The sequence below is a fragment of the Uranotaenia lowii genome, chromosome 1, assembly GCF_029784155.1.
Source record: "Uranotaenia lowii strain MFRU-FL chromosome 1, ASM2978415v1, whole genome shotgun sequence".
Lineage (NCBI taxonomy): Eukaryota > Metazoa > Arthropoda > Insecta > Diptera > Culicidae > Uranotaenia > Uranotaenia lowii.
Window position 1 is genome coordinate 11,122,779 of NC_073691.1, and position 15,003 is coordinate 11,137,781.

The 15,003-nt window shown below is 37.0% G+C and overlaps 1 protein-coding gene across 2 annotated transcripts in view; it reads left to right on the forward strand.

The window, feature by feature from the left end:
* The first annotated feature begins 1,839 nt into the window (after nt 1-1,839).
* The window catches only part of LOC129758259 (probable serine/threonine-protein kinase DDB_G0282963), a 378,135-nt gene continuing 364,971 nt past the window's right edge, over nt 1,840-15,003 (forward strand). For both annotated transcript variants that reach the window (XM_055756071.1, XM_055756625.1), the window contains exon 1: nt 1,840-2,884. The gene's annotated coding sequence lies outside the window, so the exon portion shown is untranslated. The remainder of the gene's footprint in view (nt 2,885-15,003) is intronic.

Sequence of the window (15,003 nt, forward strand, 5' to 3'; positions counted from 1 at the left end):
CTGCTGCTCGTCCTAAGCAGTTTTTTTGGTCTTCTTTAGGTTCCGCTTGACAATAGCCCAGTATTTCTCAATTGGGCGGAGCTCTGGCGTGTTGGGAGGGTTCTTGTCCTTGAGAACCACCTGCACGTTGTTGGCGACGTACCACTCCATGGCCTTTTTACCGTAATGGCAAGATGCCACATCCAGCCAAAACAGTACGGAACAACCGTGTTTCTTCAGGAAAGGCAGCAGACGTTTATTCAAACACTCTTTCACGTAAATTTCTTGGTTGATAGTCCCAGAAGCTATGAAAATGCTGCTTTTTAAGCCACAAGTATCTACAGATGGCTAGCCAAACCAGATATTTCTTCGCGAACTTTTGACAGTTTCATGTGCTTGAAAATATCTGCTACTTTTCCTCTTCCTTCTGCCGTATAAAACTTCTGTCCCGGAAGCTGTATCTGCTACTTTTCCTCTTCCTTCTGCCGTATAAAACTTCTGTCCCGGAAGCTGCTTGTAGTCGGCTTTGACGTAGGTTTCGTCTTCCATTACCACGCAGTCAAACTTCGTCAGCATCGTCGTGTACAGTCGTGTACGTATTTTGTTTATCATCGCGATTTGGAGTTACTCCCTTCTTGTCAGTCGATAGTCCGGCTCGTTTTTTGGCTCGATGCACGGTTGTAGACAATCACCCAGCTTATTTGCGGCATCTTAGAGAGAGAGGTTAGGGTTTCGCTTGAAACTACCGGCAACTCTTTTTGTCGTCTCAGCGGCTTCGGCTGATGTCATGCTGGAGCTACAAGCAACGCAACGCGTTCACACGACAAACCAGCTCTCATTTGATCTCCATGGATTTGTCGCGCTTTACAAAGCGCTCAGTATGACAGGTCTGCGCTTTTTCCATGGAGATCAAATGAGAGCTGGTTTGTCGTGTGAACGCGTTGCGTTGCTAGTAGCTTCAGCATGACATCAGCCTTCCGGTTCTCGATTTCTCCCCGATCCAGACTTCCTGGCTGTCGACAAACGTTCCTCAAACACTTTAATTATATTTGTAACGGTTGATTTGGCAACTTTTAGCGATTTTGCCAGCTTTGCGTGCGAGTAGCTCGGATTTTCGCGATGCGCGAGCAAAATTTTGATACGCTGCTCTTCTTCCTTAGACGGCATTTCGACAACTGAAGAGTGAATTCCAAAATCAAAATAGGAGCAACATTCTACACACACACACCTTCAAAATGAGGGGTGTTCAGGTTTTTTTAAATGCAAAATTGAAAGAAATGCGTCAAGTTGATATTGACCAAGTTTTGACCGTATCACCCTTTATATTATTTTGAAATTCATCATTATGATTAGTTTTCAAGCATTTCGGGTTCAACGATTCGAGGTGGATGTGAGTAGTCAAATAACTTAAGCTAAGCTAATTTTCAATGGTCGCCATGCAAGAAAAAGAATTACTGCACATAGCATCTAAGCTACTCAGATAAGGAGCTCCAGCTTAAATTTCCATCCACTACCCGATGGAAATTTAAGCTGGAGTTGGATCTGTTTTAATTTTGTTCAATAATTCAATGATAATAGTTGCAGATGGTGCGTCTCCTAGTTCTGCAAAGTGACTTCATCTAACCACGAGGTCGGCACAAAAAAAAAACCGTTCGCGCACCAGACGTTTACTAGACCGGACTTAATTTGGCCCCACGACGAGGAGCGAGTGAAGAGGCTCGCTTCTATACGATGGATGACGACGAAAAACCACCCGAACGAAGGGGCCCACCCGAAGCCCGATAGCCACAACCAGCCAGCCAACCGAAAGCTCGCGATCGCACTTGCGCCCGGGCTATTGTGTGCCGATTCGCGCGATCGTCAACATCTCGCGCGCGGGGTGTGGTTGGTTTGTTGAAGATTGTTTTGAATAGCGGGCGGAAACTTTCTTCTGTTTTCGGGGTCGATACGTTCCTATTCCGATTCGCGTTCTATAGCCGGGTGGCTTCGCGGGTTTGTTTGTTTCGATTATGAGACGCGTTCCGCGCATGCGTGGGGGTGATCGCGATTTGGTGATTGGGATTGAATCGTTATCTGGTGTTTGATTGTGATTGATAGATAAACGATGAGATGAGAGGAAGAGTTTAAAAATTTAAAAATCGAAAAGTGTTGAAAAATTTCGTCAAGGAGTTTGACAAATAATAAAATTTCTATCAAAAGTGAGTGATGTTTTGAATTTGTGGAAAACAGTGATTTAAGTTAAATTTAAAAAAGATTCCTACCCGGTGGATAAAAAAAGTTCAATAACAGTGAATCACAACCTAAATATTTTCAACAATAAAAACCGAGAAAAAAAAACAAAAACCGATCATTGGATTCAGCGGTAAACGGTAGAAGAATCATCTCACAATTTATGTCCAGCCGAGGAGGGAAAAAAGGGTTAAAAAGGGGCCCCAAATTGGAACGAAATTGGATTCTAATCATTTGACGGGGAGATCATTTCGAAAACTCCTGGCGTAGAAGTTAAGTTGCCTGGAGCGGGGGCCAATTTTCGAAACGTAAAAAAATAGAGCCGTCAAATCCGCCGTCTAGGAATTGGAGTGGCAAGAAAGTAGGAAAAAAAACCTCAACAGCCATCTAGCCGACCAACTGGAACCGGAAAAAATCTTCGAGATCCAATGCACAAATCGAAAAGTGTGGAATTTTGGATCCAGTGCGCGTGAGTTAGTGAGCTAGTGGAAAAAAGGGAAATATACGAAAAAAAGTGGAGTGGAGTGAAAACAACAAGCCAAAAAGATAAAACATAACTAAAGTCAAAATAAAAAAAAATGCGCCGGACTTCCAGCAGCCAACAACCATAGGAAAGCTGGAAGCGGAGGAATTGGATTTGGTTTTGAACCAGAGCGCCGTCATTGTCGAGGCAGAAGTGAGTGACGAATGTCTTGACTAATTTCTCCATTTCCTCCGTTGTTTAAAGTTGTTCTTCCTTCTTATTTTGTTTGCCTCGTTGTTTACTTCTTGGTTTTGCGTTTTTTGGTTTTCGATTCAGATTTGAACCACTACACGATGCGCTTACTTAAGCGATTTTTGTTTGATTCCACTTTTTGAAATTCAAAGTAAGTTGTTTCAGTTGAGGCATTTGTTATTACTTTGTTTGAAATAATTTAATGTTTTTTGGTTTTACTAACGAAAACTAGATTCTTATTATGTGTTTTTTGCTACTGAATTCTAGTTTCAAATTTGGATCTTAATTTAGATTTTCAATTCTAACTCTGGATTCTGATTCTAATGTTTTAATTCCATTAAGTAACCAAACCTATGACGAATTTTCTTTAAGTTCAATTTTAACACATCGCCGAATTTATATTTTTGATTGAAGAGAACTACATACTTAGCTTTCAGCATTGTTCATAGATATATAGAAGATAAAGTTGAAAAGGGAAAAGAACATATTCTATAAACGCCTGTATCCGTGATCAATTTTCGGGTCTAGTTTATAAAGAAATTGGACCAACGAAATAAGATCTAATCCAGTAAAAAAACTGGCAACCCCATTCGTGTTCCATTCACTGTCAAACGGTATAGATTTGCGTCAATTTGGATCGAAATCTCATAAGTTTTGGACCATTCCTTATACCGGTTGTAATTGTACACCAAAAATACGGGCAAGATCAGGGCAAATTTTGTCAAAACCCAAAAATAACTCACAAAAATAAAAAAAATAAACGAATTTTTTTATGATCAAATATTCAGTACTCCTAAAAACCTATATAATTTTTTTTAAACTTGCTCCAAAAATTTCGTTTTTACAACACAATTTGTTTTTTTATCGTGTTTTTTTTATAATGAAATCGAAGCAACACTAACATTATGCTGAACCACATGAAAATTTAGAAATTTGATTGAACATTCCTTAAAATTCAATTACACGGGAAAAAAAACCTATCGGACCCTTATGGGATTCGAACCCACAAATTTCTTATTGTTATCGGGACTCTAACTCAGTACGTCTCACTAGCTACAGCTTAACAAGGTTGCCGAAAAAAAAAACCTGTGTTTTAGTGATAAAAATCTGATTTTACCAAAAAATGTTGTGATCTTTTATGTGATGATAATTCCATTAATTTCATTGAAAAGTCATGAGAAATTGGATCTTTTTTACATTTTACTTGAGGAAAATCAATGAACACTACAAATCCTATCGCGTTTCATCTTAACAAATTAAAAATTTATATTGACATTAAAACTTATTGTTTAGGAATTGCCTATAAAATTTAAAAAAAGCCAATTGTCAATCAGGTTTTGAAATTTTAGTTGGTTGTTTATTTAATTTCCGTTGATTTTCTATTCTAATTCTATAAAAAAAACTGTTCACATAAATTAAAGAAACGGTTTGCATTTCGTTGATTTATCTTCAATATGCGTTATTTTATTATTGAAAATTTTACATTTTTGTAAAACAAACATTCAATAATCGGAGGGAATACAAGTGTGTTTTTCTTGGGATTTTCCGACCGAAAAATCTCGGGAATAAAAAAAATAGTGAATTCCCGAATCCCAGGCAACTCTAAAAGATCCCGTAAATTCCCAAAGCCAATGAAAAGTGCTAAATTTCTAAAAATTTACACGATTGAAATTGGAAAAATGAATCAGATTGAGAAATGATAATTCTTCCTTGATATATGGCTTAGACTTAAACTTTTTTTTTCTAAAACTGGTTAATAAGTTGAATTTGATAAAAAAATTTTTTTTTGTTCGAAAACTTAGTGTAAAAGTGAAAAACGACAAAGAATCTATAAAACCAAACAATTCAAATAAAGAAACATTACAAAAACATCTTAATGTTCTATTTTGCAATACTCATCATTTAAAAAAGAACTGTTGACAGTTGCAAAATAATCGGCAAAGAAATGACATATTTTGTAACAAAAGGGTAGTTACCAGAAAAAAATAATTGTTAGGTGAATTACTTGAAGTCTAGCTAACTAACTACTATCGTTAGTGAAAAATCTTTCTAAATTATTTCAAATTTTTGCTCGCAAGAATCAGTCGGTTAAAGTACTTATGTAGTTTTTGGGTCTTGGGTTTTATAATTCGTTATTGAAATTTTGAGGCATGGAAAAATTGGGATCAAAGTTTTCAATAATACTACCTTAAAGTATCATTTATATATATGATTTCTTACGCAGTAGAGTGTTAAAATCTTCATTATGAATGCTTCCCGGCATCCCGAGAATTCCCGGGAAAAGCATCGTCAGATTTCCCGATTCCCGGGAACGCTAAAGTGGCTGGGAAATTGACAGTCTAATCCTAATCAATACAAAACATTTTGCTTCTTTTTTCAAATTTTTCTTGAAAAAAAAATTATAGATCAAAAATCACATTTTTTTAAATAAAACAAAGGTTATTTTCTTTCTTTATTAGTTAATTTAAAAGAAATATTTTAAAATTTTCGGGAAATAAGGTGTCATTGCAGCAAAGTTTAATTCCCTAAAACCTCATATAACATAAGCAGCATAAATGGTATCTTTTCTCTACATGCAAGAAATCTACTTTTATTTTTATTTTTATTTTTATTTTTATTTTTATTTTTATTCTACAAGATGGAAATTTTACTCCAAACCATAACAGCTGGATGTTTTTGGTGCCGTGAACACCTTGGGCTTCCTGTGCCTGATGTTCCCCTTGGGTTCATCCTATGATACCACTACATCAAGGGGTAGTTTGTGCCCTAAGATCGCGTTGCTTTTGGTAAGTGGTGTCATACGAGACCCGAGATCTTCCTTTCGTTTGCTAAATTTGCTAGGCTTTCTCTTTCTCTCCGTTCTTCCTCTCTCCTGAACTCTATCAGATCGCACAAGATCTGCGAAATTTCGTCGATTTTATATCGCCATGAATTTTCGTCGTGACACATTCCATTCACAACATTCTCAGCGTTCAAAGCTAGAAGTTTCCTATACCTTAACATGAACCTGCCGATTTCTACATATCTACGCATTCCGGGCAATGTGGCGAGCTGATGAGCTTAAACCGATGAAAGTATTGCCCAAAGCACCCGTGGCCCGAAAAGAACTGCGTCAGCCAATGGAAGGTCGACGAACCGGAGACCGTTGAAGGTTGTCGGACCAGGAGCCAACAGGAAGATCATCGGGTCTGGAGGCTAGATCCTTGGAAAGTCGGTGAGTCGGGAGCCAGCGGAACGTCGTCGTGCGATTGGTGAGGCGTCGGGTCAAAATAAGAGCTTCGAGCCGGAACCAAAAAGGTCGTCGAACCGGAGCCAGAAAGCGAGTCGAGGCCAGATCCACTGGTAGGTCACCGTACCTAAAGCCATGGAAGGTTGGCGAGCCGGGTATCATGGAACGTCGTCAAGTGAGGAACCGGGTGGCGGTCGTCGAACCAGGATCCACTGGAGGACTTACGGGCGGGGTACCACAGAAGGTCGCCAAGCCGGTGCCATGGAAGATCGTCGGACTGGAAAGCCAAGTGAAGGTCGTCGAGCTGGACGTGTTGTAGAGGCGTCAGGCCTCAGGAAAGGCATCGTGGTGAAAGGTAAGCTTCGAGCCGCAGGAAGGTCACCGAGACCAGAGCCATGGAAGGTCGTCGAGCAAGAGCCATTGGGAGGTCGCCGGCCCGAAAGGCACTGGAAGTTCGTCGTGCCAGATCCCGGTGAAAGTCGTCGAACTGGTGCCATGGAAGTTCATCGAGTTGCAACAGGGGCGAGAGAGTGTTCCGGTGCGAACGTTGAAGAGGAGTATCCTAGTATCCAGTTAGTAGGCTGTGAAATGCGTATGTTGAGGAAGAGTGTTGAGATTCGTCCTATCGAAGCAATCAATGAGATTAATAGCAACACACGCATGATGTTTGTTTACAATGAATAAACAATTAGTTATCGTAACCATGGAAATGGTTTAGTATTTACGGTAGCGAATTAGAAATAAAATATTCCAAGTTCTACCGCCAAACAGAACAGATCTCTCCTTTCCACTGCAAAGTGCTTCCAACAATAAGTTTATTAGAGATGGCCACAAGTTCATCGTTCGTTACTGGCTCGATGTCGTGGACTCGCGTGTTGTGCGGGTCTCCTTCAATGTTTCCGGAAACTTTTCGGTCGACGATCTCGCGCTACCGAATCTTGCTAGTGCAACTCAATGACTTGGTCCCATGTGTAGTTTATGGTCTGGCAAAGTGCTCTGTAGCAGTTCTCCATGCTCATCGCAATAGGTCACCATGGTTGTTCGATAAGCAGCACCTCTCGTTTCTCTGTTGGCAACATTTCTCGCCCGTTGAGCTCGCCGCCTGGCTGTAAGGCTGCTAGCACGCAGTTCGACTATTTTTGAGGTCCACCAGTAAGCCGGTCGTCGCCACTACTTGAGTATACTTCTTCTGAGCATTTAAGCATATGTCGCACACCACTACTATCATTTTCGTAAGCGATTCAGCGTTCTGCACTTGCGATGCTCCCTGCATGTTTATTGCTTCGACGCAGACTTCCTGATCAAAAGCCTTGGTCTTCAACCGCCGTTCTTGGATCGGCAGTTGCCTCGCAACCGCAGGATTTCGGCCTCCTATGCTATAGCGTATCGCCAGGAAATTACGGGTTCAAGTCCCGTCAGTGAGCCGTTGTATCTTTATAAAAAAAAATCATGTTGCTCTTATACTTTCCATCACCTTTGAAAATGTGACTATGCATTTAATAGAGTGACCATTTCTTGGCCTTTTTAACGTTTCCAAGAACAGGAAAATCTGACTACCCGAGCAGACTTTTATGGCAAAATAATACCTAATTTTGCTATCATGCCTTGAAAGTAAATTGAGGTATCATTTTGCCCGAATAAAGGTGGTACAATGCCAAAATTTGGGTCTCACTTTTCATATAAGGATACCAGGATTATGCCAAGTGTAGGTTTCACTGAAACCTTAAAGATGCCTCGTTTAGCCCACGGTTTGAAACGAGTTTTGAGGGCATAATGATGCCACTTTTTGGTGTTCACTAGGATAAAAATATGGCATCGTTGTGCCCTCAAAACTTCTTTGATAAAGCTGGCTAAACGAGGTATCAAAAAACGTTCAGTGAAACCAAAACTTGGCAGAACTGTGCTATCTACCTTAAAAAGTGAGAACCAGATTTTGGCATTGTTTCCCCTTTCTTGGGGGGGTGGGGGTGGTTCCACTTCAAGGAATTCAATCAGAAAAAGAACTTATTAAATTCCAATCATTTGTAAATTATGTTATTCTATTTCAACTTCATGCGACACTTATATTCGATAATTTTTACGGTCCAATAATCGTGATTTGTGAGTTGGGCCGGAACAAATTAGAAATCTTTTTTTTTTTCGCTAGGAGTTGTGATACCACACAGGGAGTGAGGGATTGAGGAAATAGTGAAAACTAATTCAAATTTTCAATAAATTGGACAAATGTCTCCAGGCAAAAAATTTCATACAATCAATATTGCACAAAATCATTAAATCTATTTATTGTGAAACAAAAACATGAAAAATTTGTCAATAATGCATTTTTAAATATTTCGAAACTCTAATAAGTGTGAGTGCTCTTTACTCTTACATGAGTTCGTGCAAATAAAGTTAAACAAAGTTAACGATAAATAAAATCTAAATATTCGAGAGTAATTGAGTAATACAAGATAGTACTACTAAATTCAAGTTTCGTGTTTAAAATGAACAAAAACAAGTTATTTCCAAAATAAAAACGAGATAAAAGAGTAAGCTGAAGAAAAAAATATTACATTCCACTAGTGAACCTGTATATAAGAGAAGTGACATCTGAAACACAAAATTCCAATCGAGCAAAAGAACTGTCAAAATCGATTCCAATCGATCCGAGCATTTTGTCGCAGAGCTTTTACCTTTCTTATTGAAAACTCAACCTAGGAAGGTATTGCGATTGTTGTTATAGTTCAAACAGATAATTTTTTAGCTGGTCATATGAAATTATGATTAGATGCAATTTTTTTTAATGCTTTGGTGAATCATGTTTCTAGTTAGAAAGCTAACTGATTATTAACGAAATTCAAGTCATTCATACCGTTTATCGCGATCCTTCGGGCATCGAGTTCAATGTTATTTTGTTGGATTAAGGAGCGTTGACGTTAGAGCTTGAACATTGAGCCAGAAAACAGTGCTGGGAATTTTTTAGTCCAAGATTTCGGCGATGTTGCCACATATTTCATTTTAAGAGGGATCAGATGTCGCTTCTCTTATATGAAGGTTCACTACATTCAACATTAAAAGTGTTTTCAACTTATCCTACATAGATTTCAAACATATGGGGAGTGTTTTTTGACGATAGATCAGCCGAATAAAAAGTAAATAGTTGAGATTATATCCATTTTTAAAACAATTAAGAAACAAACCACAAAAAAACCTTTTAACTAGTATAGTTTTTGAAAAAAAAAAACAATAAAATAAAATAAATAAAATAACAGGCCCCGTTCGATTTTGGTAACATGTCCGTGCATTTTGTGTTGCCAAAATCGAACGGATTTTTTTCTCAACTTTTTTTTAAAGTTATTTTTACAGAATAACTATTATCTAAATTAAAAACGTTATTTTTAGTCAATTTTCGACCATTTGTAGTCATTTCTATTTTTTTCCATCATGTTTTTGATGCATTTTGCACTTTTCTTTTTTTGTTAATAATGGTTGTTTTTATTTGTCATATTTGCTGTTTTTCTCATTCTTTACCATTTTTCAGTTGTTTTTTTGTCATTTTCTGTATTTTGTTTGAATTTGTTTTTCAACTTTTTGAATTTTTCATCTTTTTGTAATATTTGAGTACTTTATAAATTTTTTAAGAATCTTTGATTTTTATTGCTGCATTTTATCACCATTTCAGAACATAAAAACGTATTTGTGGTGTTTTCCTAAATTATATTGGCCCTTTTATAAAGAAAACACAAAGGTAATGGTTTCTAAAACTCGTTCGATTTTGGCACATGTGCCAAAATCGGATGTTGCCAAAATCGAATGTTGCCAAAAACAAACGGGGTCTGTATTTAGATATATGAGACTGTGGTGTAAAGAAGCATGAAAACTATTTTCGAGAAACAGCAGTTCTTGATCAACTAAAGGGGCAAATCTGTAAACTTCACCAAACATAATTTTTCAAATGGAAAGAATCGTTTGGCATGAAAAAATACAACATTGCATGAAGGATTAATTTTATGAAAATTTTCAATCAAACAAAATCAAATCAATCAATCAAAATCAAAAATGGAAAAAGGATTTGAAGTTTGACTTTTAATAACAAATTTTGTCAACTTTCAGCTTCAATTCTCAACCTCGTTTTGTTATCCGTTTGCTATTGCATGAAAATTAAAAAAATTATTAAGTTTTAAAATTGTGAAAATAAAAGATACCTTAACGATACCAATTTTTGTTATCAGACTATATTTTATATCAACTTCATTTTCAACAGTTTTCAAAATAATGATACCTTAATGATACCGATTTTTGCAATCACTGAAAAATCAACACTCAAAATGCACGCACTATGTATGTAACGAACAAATTTGCTGTTTTTGCTCAGATCGATTTAATTTGAACAAATAAATAAATCTAATTTTTCATCACAGAAAATTTAATACCAAAACATGCTATCATTTTGATCTAACTTTTATACTCTTTTGTAATAAAATGAAACCTTAATGATGCCTTGTTTTGTTATGTATGTATGTATGTAGATAATCCACCATGGGTGCACGGATTCACCGCAGTTTCGCCAACGCATGCGCCAACTTGCATCCTTTAGATTATTAGTTCGGCCAATCTTCAATGCAAATTACCGCATACCCGACACCATGGCTTCGTGTGAACTGTCATGTAATGAAAATGTTTCGTGTAGGTGTATGTCTTATTTGTAGAACGAACAAACAGTTTCGCAACCGTATAAGACTCATAACGTATTTAGTGTTAGGAATCTACGACAGGTATTCCGCATTCGTGTAGATACCTGCCCAGCTGGCAAATGTTTGTACGTTCTTATATTATATATTCAATTCAATGGAATATTTGCAAAATAGTCTTACCTTTTTACCAATCTTACCTTTAGACACTCTTAGCTTACCTGTAGCTGTAACCGACCTTAATCCATTTCGTAACCATTTCATTTTCCATCTGATCTAAAACAAACAATTTTTATGTTATTATGAATCATCACTCAGCTATGCAATCAAGCCTGATAATGCAAGTAAAATATTGAATTATAATTTGAATGTATAAATCTGTATGTAGGTATGTGCGTGTTTTGCACTTGTGAAGGAATCGATAAACTGTTTTAAAATTTTCTGTTTTTCGATCCTATTCATGAATGAAATGAAATCCATAACGCCACAAACAATGATGATCATTATTATCTCACCTCTTAACTTTTTTTTTATATTCTTACCTTGTTATACGAGACCTACCTTATCCAACATTCAATAAAGTTTCATTTGATTTGTATTTAGAAAATAGTAACTATGTCGTTTTCGCTAAAAACACTTGTAAATGCCCTATTGTAAAACACCTAAACATATTGTAAAATTCATCTCTGCTAAAAGAACACACGGCTAGAATAGCATGAGCCTTCATTTCCGGGCTCCCTTCGAAACCCTCGAATGAAAAAAAAACCTTTGAATATTCGTCGCTCCTTGCGAAATCGACATCAACATTATGCAACAATCAACCATACTGACTGAAAATAACTTGAAATTGAAGAAAACCAAAAAGGTGAAAACAGATTATCATAACACGTAATAGAATAATTACTTTTATAAATAAACTGAAATAGAAACAGTCATTTAAGTTTAAACCATACTTCTGGCCATCTATTGTACGAAATTGTATCAGTAAATATGATAAAATATAAAAAGACCATGGAAAGTAGCATTAATCATTATAAGTTAAGCGATACTGTGGAGCAATCATCAGATAAAATATTATACATGCAGATATAAACCAAAATAGGAGCGCTAATAATCATAGCAGCTTCGCCTACTAGCGACACGGCGCACACGTCGCGACGTTGAAAATCATAACGACGTAGGTATAGTGAGTTTCCAAGGAGACTTGGAGTATGCGATTGATGGCCTAAGGAAAATCAACAATAAATAACAAAAACAAAGTTTATGCACTACATGGAAACCGCCTACTGGACTGAAAAAAGGATAACAAACCTTCGAGTGACAGAAATCTCGCTAGTAAAAAGTGTCGCTAGTAAAACTGTCGCTATTCGGTTTGGTGCTATACACATAATAATAGATAATTTCAATTAGGCAACTTTCCGTCATTCAAGTAGTTTTTTCTACTGGCCTGAACATAGCGAGCTGGGAAACACTTGTATCAAAGAAAAACAAACTCTACGTTATGGTCGTTTGAGTAAAATTAAAACGATTGGTGCCGGAACGCAAAGTGAACTGAAAAGATGCTTCTCTATACCAACAACAACTAACAACTTATCCTTAATACTTAGCTTTTGAACATCCATGCTTATTATCCGCAATCCATCCTCTTTTAAGCAAATATCCAGTGCGCAGTTCAATTTTTGATAGGCGCATCACATTCGAATTGACAGCATATTCCAATCAGTGGCGGGTTCATAGTCATTGATCGTCAGCAGTTCCTTCTCTCCCAGCATTTTACCACCACATCAATTCGTATGCCGCATATCTTCAATGCGCCATTAAGCATCATCACGTTTTCTCTCTTCTCATGCTTCCACTGCATCGAAAATTCTCTCCCACGACCATGCACTTGTGTGTGTTTGGTATGTTTTTCTAATTGAACCACTTACACACATCATCCCAATTTTCTCTTCATAATTGAATATAGGGAATATTTTTCCCTGATTTTCGCTTGGCTTTATAATCATCTGCTCACTCACATTCAACCATTCCACCCACACCTTCACCCACACTTTCAACACGATTTTTTGATGTCACTTATTCCCCGTTTACGGCTGGGTTTTTCCGCCATATTTGCATGACCAATTCTAGCCGATTACGCATTTTATTTATATTTAGGTCATCACTGAACACTTAAGATAATGAAAAATGGTTTTAAGACCAAAACAACTTCACAACTTTATCGCATCGCAATTCCCCCATTCACGGCCTGCGTGCGATTCTCTTGCATGGGTGGCTGCCATTCCAGATTGAATCTCTTATTCAACACTTGTTCCCCTGCCTTTTTCTCAAATAAATCCTATTTTGATAGAAGAAATCGATTTTTCCTTCCGATTCTTGAAATTTCATCTCACTATCTTTTAGAAAACCCAGATAAAAAAACTCCCAAAACCGACAAAACACTAGCTTTACACCGACCCGAAGAGATCGAACAACCACGCACGTTGAATGCACGACGGAGACTCTTAATGATGACTTGTTTTGTTATCTTTGAAAAACCAAAACCAAATAGTGCTTTCATTTTGGTCTCAATGCCTTATTTAGGTATTTGTTTGGCATCATATATCGACATATTGATGCTTTAATGAAGGCTAGTTTTGCCATCGCCAAAATTTCAATACTAAATTATGCTATCATTTTGGCATTGATAGCTTATTTTGATTAGTGTTTGCTATCGATTCAGGCATCAAAGTCTGCTCGGGTATTCTTATTCTGGGAAATTCCGGGATACAACACAATTTTATAAATGAAACCCGAAAATGTGTCCGACATTGGACTCCTTTAGTTGAAAAAGTATGTTGAAATAGAAAAAAAACTCCTCTTTACTCCCCTCGAGTTGCTGGGGATCACCTCATGTCTCTTCATAAATCAATAAACGATATTTCAGAATTTTCAAATTTGTAGGCTTCTAAAAATTTTCGGGTGGAAACTCCAGAATTGCAACATCAGTTCAGAATAAATGAATGAGAATGGAACGAACTTACCAATCGTTGAAGTAGAAAGTGTGTTTCCTCTTGTAGCGAATTATTCAACCTGCTAGAGATGGAAGAAATTAACGGAGAATTGGTTCGGGCACAAACAATGGAACATGGAATTATTGATACACTGATTCAAGAAAAATTACAATTTAACAATAAGAAACTACTTAAACTTCAAAAATATAATTTTCACTGTGACGGACCGAAAAAAAAACACCTGCGATACCAACAAACCATCGCCTACTTCGTGAAACATTTCAAACTATTTTTATTCTTCAATCATTCTATTATGAAATTATGAAACCAAGAAAAATTTCAAACTGTTATTATCTTACACTATCTTGAGATTTTTTTTTACACAAGAACAGCAATTATTGAGTCAGTGAAATAGTAACATTTTAATTCGAATAACAAAACTGAAAGGCTTGAAGTCATTATTTTGAGTCTGATGAGTGTTATGACCCATCAAAGTTGAACAATAATTTTGAAATTGATGAATTTCGATACGCAAATTTCAAATTTCTTCCAAACAGGCCTGCGGCTTTGGCGTAGTGGTTAGAGTTCGAGTCATCTACGCCAAGGATCATGAGATCGAATTCCGGCCATGGCATACATAGTACACTTTCTGTGGTCTGGTCCCAATAAAGGTCGTTTAATTTTTTGGAAATTTAACTCTATTTATTTGGTTTGAGAATTTCCGGGATTTTTGATCGTTTCTCGGGATTTGGAAATTCCCGAATTTGTTTTATTTCAGCGAATTCTCGAGATTGATACTCTAGTTGTTTTCCTTTTTTCCAGAATTTTCATCCTCGCGGATGATTCATCCCTTATTGACACTCTATCAATAAAATGTTAAAAACCAACATAATTTTTATGCTGTATTAGACTGCTTAAACGACTTTGAGAAAATCGCAAAAAAAAACAGTTAACCGAAATAAAGTTCAATAACCTTCACCCGTCGCGTCGTCTAAAATATCATATCATATCTCTAGCACTTTATCAATCATCGAGCCTTGAGCCCATAAATCAGCGCCGCCAATCAAGAGGTGTTGGTTTTCGACTGAACGTTTCCTTAACTGCCTTCCTGCCTACCTGGAAAGACTAGTTCCGATTTTAATTTATTTCACTTAGGGCCTTCAATCTAGGACCGCTAATTCGCCGCAA